Consider the following 7,251-nt stretch of genomic DNA (forward strand, 5'->3'; position numbering starts at 1 on the left):
AAGGGCAGGCACAACAAGGTTTGAGCTTCCAGAAAAGGGGGATTCTAAGTGTTTCTAGGAGAGTCTGTAGCAGTTGTGACCCTCCCCCCAGTAGGAACCCCTCTGAAATATGATGCATCTACCTCTTCTCTGGGTGGACATCTAACCTCTGATAAGTTTCTGCATCCTAGATGGAATAGGTCATGGATTTAAAATAACCTTATATGGGGTGCCTGGGTGGCTCAATCAGTTAAGTGTCCGACTTCAACTCAGGTCATGATCTCACTGTCCGTGAGTTCGAGCCCTGCGTAGGGCTCTGTGCTGATAGCTCAGAGCGTGGAGTCTGCTTCAGATTCTGTATCTCTCTCTCTCTCTGCCCCTCCCCTGCTCATGCTCTGTCTCTCTCTGTCTCAAAAATAAATAAAAACATTTTTAAAATTAAAAAAAATAACCTCTCTCACATGTGAGATCTCTTTTTTCTAATCTTCAACCTGCCAGGAATGCTTTGAAAAATGAATTGCATTATTAAGTTAAAAATGAATTGCATTATTAACATTAACTTAATGTTAACCTAATTTTTTTTTGTACTTTGGGGTTAGAATCTCCTGGTTATTTGTACATTATCATTATAATGCACATTTTACTGATTTTTAAAATATTTTTGTGCCTTTAGCCATAAGTGAATGGTGTATAATTGTTTGTTTCTTTTCTACGTTATTAGTACCCTAACTTGGCTGCAGAATGATGTTACCCCCAAAAAATGAATTCTGAAGCTTCCTATACTTACATTGTGCAATATGCTCCTCATTCAGGTTTCCATCAAGGTTCTTCTAAAGCAGTACCTTTTCTCTATACCTACTAGAGCTTTTGATGCATAGGAGATACTTGAGTACCCACTTATCATTTGTTGATTTAATAATTTATTGACCCAGCAATTCTGCAATGCTGCTGAGTTGCTTGCCTGCTCCTTTTCTGACTAGGAAGTTAGATAATCTTTTTAAAAAATGAAACAGTGCTAGTTGGTAAACCTTAGGATTAATATAGTTTGAAACCTTTATTGTGATACTGAAAGTGGAGGTGGTGCTTAGAGGAGAAGGGCTTTTCTTGACACAAATATGTCTCAACCTAGAATAAATGTCCAAAACCTAGAATTGTGCTTCTGCTATGTGACACCCTCATTCCAGGATTTTCTAGACTCTGTGCGAATCCCATATAGCTCCCCTATAATTTCCAGTCAGCTCTAAATTATTCTGGCTCTATTCTGTCACTCAATCATGTCACATTTCCAGTTAGCTGATTCTGTGTAGTGATGAACTTCTGATAAGTAGCATATACAATGATATAGTGCTCAGCAAGCAAGGTGTGTTCCTGAATCTGGGATTAGCCACTTATGAAATGTTTAATTTTGATGGGTGATTTAATATCTAAAAGCTTCAGTTCAACTATAAAAGGAGTATGAAAACAGCTACCTCTCAGGGATTAAATGAAATGGTAAATTGTAAAGCTCTGAACACCTAGCCCTACCCATAATCAGTTCTCTAGAATTCAGTTGGATATATTGGCCTAAGGGAGATGAGGGAGGCCTGGACCAGAATTAAAGATTTGGTAATCACTTCCAGCTTGCATAGAGATGGTAACTGAATCCATGCATAATGAAGGCAGTGGTCAACAACCTTGACTGTGCATGGAAATCACCCAGACAGACTTACAAAAGATACACTTGATGTTTCGGAAAGCAGCATGGCCCCCAGGATTCTGACTGAATTGGTACAGAGCAGTAGTTGTCCAGCTGCAGCATGCATTGGAACCACATGGAGGGCTTGTGAAACCACTTATGGTTGAGTGCTATCCCAAGAGTTTCTAATTCAGAATATTGAGAATTCGCATTTCTAACAGGTCTCAGGTGATGCTGCTGATACAGCTGCTGGAGAGGAGACCATAAACTTATGAGTAGTCTCCAGGCAGCATGGGCACTCCTCTACTAAGGTGGTTTTGTCAGGGTAAGGATGGTAATGGTGCTTCTGCTGCTTGCTAGAGATTTCACCAGTTTTCCACAGGTTGGAGTTAAGGATGAGGATGTTTTGAGAAAAATTCTAAGACGTGAAAAGTGGGTTTTGATATCAAGCGGAGACATCTGTTTGAGACCATGAAGTGACTGGTCACTAGTTACACATTCTTGTCTTGCCCAAACATGTTTCTGGAGGAAGAGCGTTAGGGCCACTGAGACCCAAAAAGAAGAACGTTGGCAGTGGTTTCTACTCACACATAAAGGAACATGACGTGGGTCTTCCTCTATAGTAATACAGAAAGAAAATGTAATGTTTTTCATGTGGAATGGTGTACTATTACTATTTACTGAGTTTATTTGCTGTTTTAAGATTCTAAACCATTTCTGTCAGTTGCAACTGTTTTTTCCTTGTGAATCCTGACCATAAATGTTGGAGAGTTAATTATCATACAGGTGTACACACTCAGGGGTCTCCCAATCAAAAGTAAAAATCAGCACCAATCCTGGGCTGCTACTTTACTTATGGTTAAAAAGATTCAGGAAGCTTATTGGCTCTGGTTTGACCAATCACGTCCAGCCTCCAACACTGACCAATCATGTTCTCTCACCTTCTATTTAAGTGAGACTTCCACAGTCCACTAGGGTATTTATGCTGCTGACTAAAGCTAGGTTCGCGGAACTTGAGTAGCAGGAGAGCATCCGGGATCTAGCAAAGTTAGTTTCTCTTTTCTGTCAGTGTCCGTTTCTCTCTGCTTTTCTGTTTGTCTCCTTTAAGAGATGGGGAATTTCTTGTTGTTTGGCTGTGGGAAAGACAGACAAGAGACTATAAGACACTTAGACTTAGTTCTCTTTATCTCACTAATCACAAAATGTCCCGAGAAGTTGAGACCTAGGCAGTAAATTCAACTTTCTTTCCTTTCTCTAAGAACAAAGAAGAACAAAACTTAGTGCTGGGTTGAGAGAGACGCTTTGGGCTGATCAAAACTGGAAACTACCTCTTAGTCCAGGTGGAGCTCATTCTTCCTATCTAGGCTTCCTTTACTTCCCTGTTGTGGGCTTGCTGGAAAATCTGGGACTGGTAAGAGCTCCCAAAGAACCCATCTAGCTGGGATGATACTAGCTAATGGTTGGGAGGTCTCTCTCAAATTAATCCTGCTTTTTTTTAAGGGTATCTCTAACTCCTAGACTTAGTATCTTTTACAATGCAAGGCTGAAGAAAGGACCTTCTCTGATTAGATCAAGCCTTGGTTCTAACTTTGCTGTAATCTCTTCTTAAAGCTAACCTCCCCATCCTTGATAGGGTTACCGGATATTATCTTTACTATCCTGAGTCAAAAAGAACACATCAGAAGGAAGCTCTGTATATAATCTATTGTCCTTCTAATGCCTTCACTAGGCTTAATTCATAGCTACTTTCTGCCTCTGAGCCATCCAAATGCTTCAAGAAATGACTCCTAATGTCTAAAGAATTTTACAGGACACTTGCTTTGCCTGAAGTCCATGTTTTACAAAGCCCTTCTTCAGGACCAAGGGCTGTTGAACATTCTTTATTCTTTCGACTCCTCTCAAACAGGTAGCTTGAACCTTAGAAACATTTTGGTGTTCATTTAGGTTCTGATTCAATTTGTGTTGCTGGAATTAGAAAGGTAGGCTGAGGGAATGGCTTTTACTGAGGAATAATTCTGTTCCTATTGTTCAACTCTGTCTTTCAAACTCATGACTTAGTGTCTACTTCGTCCTCATAAAGGCACATGGTCCTTTTGTGTTCTTCCTTGGCCCGTAGTTGTTCCAGTCCTTGAGATTCTTTCTCAAGTGGTCTCTCTTCAAACCCTTCCTGCCCTTGGATTTTAGACTCAAGTTGTTCATAACAGTACTGTTAACACCAACATTCAGGTGTTTGTGGGATCCTAGACCCAAGAGAGTTCCCTTTTAAACTTCCTCATGTTAAACCTACAGATACTGTAAGAATCTCTACTTCAAAACCCCATTTTCTCATAGGATTTTCTGCTTGGACATTTCTCTGCCTGAAAAGTCTCTACTTAACCTCCTAATATTTTTAAGTAACAAGATCCTGGAATGTATATGGGCTCTATAGGGGATGGGATTGTGATGCTGATCCTAGAAACTTTCCTCATTCCTTCATGCTCAGGCTACTTCTGTACTCCAGGAATGAGTCCTGATACCGGCAGAAGAAGCCATAAAATGCATTGAGAACCTACTGAGAAGTGAAACCTAAGTGCCCTTTCCAATAGTATTCCTTTGTCTATCCCTCAAAGGGGATTTAAAGTTTCTTCCCTCAAGTGTATGAGAAGTTAATCCTGTCTGAATGGATGAGTTGTGACCTTAATTCAGAAACTCACAGGTACTGTTCATCACTTACAAGACTGTGATCCCAGAAGAGTCTGATAGCCTCACCTGTGGCTGCCTTCCCTTGGAGAGCATCTCTTGATCCAATGTAAGATTAAAACTCTTCACATTTGTGGCTCATAAAAGGGATATCTTAGGATCTGTTTCCAATTCTGTCAGAATCTTTAGATAAAGATGTCCTACAGGAAACCAGCCACTCCCTACGCATGCCAATTAGTGTGGTAGAAAGTGGCAGCTCACATCTTGTGGGGAAGGAAGGTGGTAAAAGCCTGGATCAAAGGTTGAAGGAGTTTGTAGCAGGGAATGTGAGAGCCAGGAGAACGGAGACCTGGGTCGAGGAGAAAGTGCCCCTTGTAGTAGGGTACCATAGCTGTTGGTAGCCTCAAGGATTCCTCTGAGCAAACACAGAAGTGCTATGGGAGGAGTTGCTGCTCAACCTAACATGTATCTTAGCAGCTGGCACTCATGAACAAAACCTTAAAGCCCAGTGGAGATCTTGTTTCCTGTTTTGCTAAGTTTTGCTTTGGTCTTATTCTAGGACTTTTGTCCTATAGGAACTGAAGGCTGATGATTCAGTGGTGGTTCACTAAATTTGTGTGCCTGAATGTCTTCAGCTGAAGACTACTCAGATCACCTGGGAGCTTTTTGTTTACAGTTCCTATCTGATGACTCCTCAGCTGGGTTCAACTTGGGATGTTTAAACCAGTCTTCTACTCATGATGTTTGGCTTTGTTAAATCAATCCAGGTCAGAGCAGGGAGAACAGTCACTCTTCAGAAAATAACATGCCATGGTGACTACATCTTCAGCTCTCAGTGCTGTTGTAACTGACAATCCCAAGCTCCCATCAAAGGCTTCTCCAGAGTTTGCATGTCCTGGATTGGTGCCAAGATTTCACTTGAGCAGATAGGAAGCAGTCCCTTTTGGGAACAACAAAGCCCAGACTTCCTTCACATAGACCTATACTAAAGGCCTTTCTGCAGTGGGATACCTGAATTTCCTGTGGTCCTTACTAAGGACTGCAGTGCACAGATCCTTGAGCCCATTATTATCCACCTTCAAATTGCTTGATTCCAGGCTATATTCAACAAGAATAGAAAAATTCATGATGTAAGCTATTACCTTTTCTCCTTCCTGTTTCTATAAGTGGACTTCTGATTGCTTGCCTTTACTCTAAGCTCTTTATAGAGTTGTGGCACCAACAGCCATAGTGTGGAGGTGGAAGTGGTGGGTGTTGGGAGTATATGGTTAATACAAACGCAGTACATGTTTGTTCTTTGGTTTTTTTCCTGCTGGCTACTGTTACCTGTTGCTTGGTCATATTTGTAATCTCTCGAAAATTAATACACATTAATCACTCGATTGCCCATATAAGACATATACATCCCTCTGACAGTCCTTTTATAAGCAGTCCCCTTCCTCACTAATGGCTGCCTAATGTTCAAAAGTTTCCTTATACTTGCCCACAAAGCTCATCTTCAGACTTAGCCAGATTCCTTTAGGACTTTGCATTTGGTTCCTGAAATTGGAACTTTGCTTAACTATATCTAGTGTTCTGAAGCCAAAAACTCTGGCATATTATGGGAATCCTATTCCTACTTGATCAATGTAAGGATTATCACTTAATCTCCATTTCCATGAAGACTGACATATGCACACACCCCCACTCAAGTGAGCAGCTTTGGAAAAAATCCTGAATTCTCTCAACCTCTCTCTGGCCCCTACAAAAGGGATGCTAATTTTTTTTTTAAATCTTTGAGTCATTTTAAGAATTCTAAGCAGGCTCCATACTGCCCGTACAGAGCCCGATGCAGGGCTTGAACCCACAAACAGTGAGATCATGACCTGAGCTGAAACCGAGTTGGACCCTTAACCAACTGAGCCACTGAGGCACCCCAAAGGTTGCTTATTGATCTATTTATTGGCTTATGGAGTTAAAGTCAAACACTTGTCCATATTCTAATTGTCTCTAATCCTGGGGTCATCTGTAGACTATAGGTGAAAGACTGGTTGTGTGTCTTTATGAAGCAGGCTAGCGTTTCCTCAGCCCATCAAAATCTCACCTTGGATTGAGAAGTGGACAGGTAGTGAATCTCTCTAGATCTTGGTCCCATACTCCAGTTTAATCAGTCAAACCAAAACTTTAATTTCTATGGTAAGATGACCTAGTATACTTGTTTAAAAGCCTACATTCTGAGGTCAGACTACCTGGGCTTGATTTATGGCTCTACTATTTAGGACTTGGGCATCCTTTGAAACTGCTTAACTTTTGTCCTCAGTGCTTCCTTGCCTGTAAAATCAGGCTAATACTACTACAAGGTGGTTATGAAAACTAAGGGAGTAAATGTAAAGAGTTTCAGAAGTCTATAACTGTACCAGGCACTAAAAGGTTTACTTGGCTCACAGGTCTTAATTGTCTAAGTACCTATAGGAAAAAGGAATGTAACTAGCATTTGGGAACCCCAGTACTTCTAATCCACACCAACTTTCTCCTATTTCCTGGGAAAGCCCAAGCTCTGTCCTTCCTCCACATCTTCACACTTCCAGTTTCTTAAGTCTGGAAGACTTCTATCAGCTATCACTTAGAGGAATCTTGCTTAAACCATGTCTTTGAGGTCCTTTCTCCTGTCAACTGTTACACTGTGAGAACATGTTCACCTTTGTATGATCAATAGTGAACTGGCTATTCACTCACTAAGTGAAAACCAGTGCAGGAGGCTTCCCACCCACCCCCCAAACCCTGCCAGGCCCCAGAAGACCAGAAATGAGAGATCTCCCAGATAGAGTGGAAGCAGGTCAAGGATTATGCCATGTTTGTGGTAGCCTGGGCAGCACACAGTTCTAGCTGGGACTCCAGTCCAGGAAGGTCTGAGATTCAACTACTCTGTCCCTTGGAGA

The sequence above is a fragment of the Acinonyx jubatus genome, chromosome D1 (assembly GCF_027475565.1).
Source record: "Acinonyx jubatus isolate Ajub_Pintada_27869175 chromosome D1, VMU_Ajub_asm_v1.0, whole genome shotgun sequence".
Lineage (NCBI taxonomy): Eukaryota > Metazoa > Chordata > Mammalia > Carnivora > Felidae > Acinonyx > Acinonyx jubatus.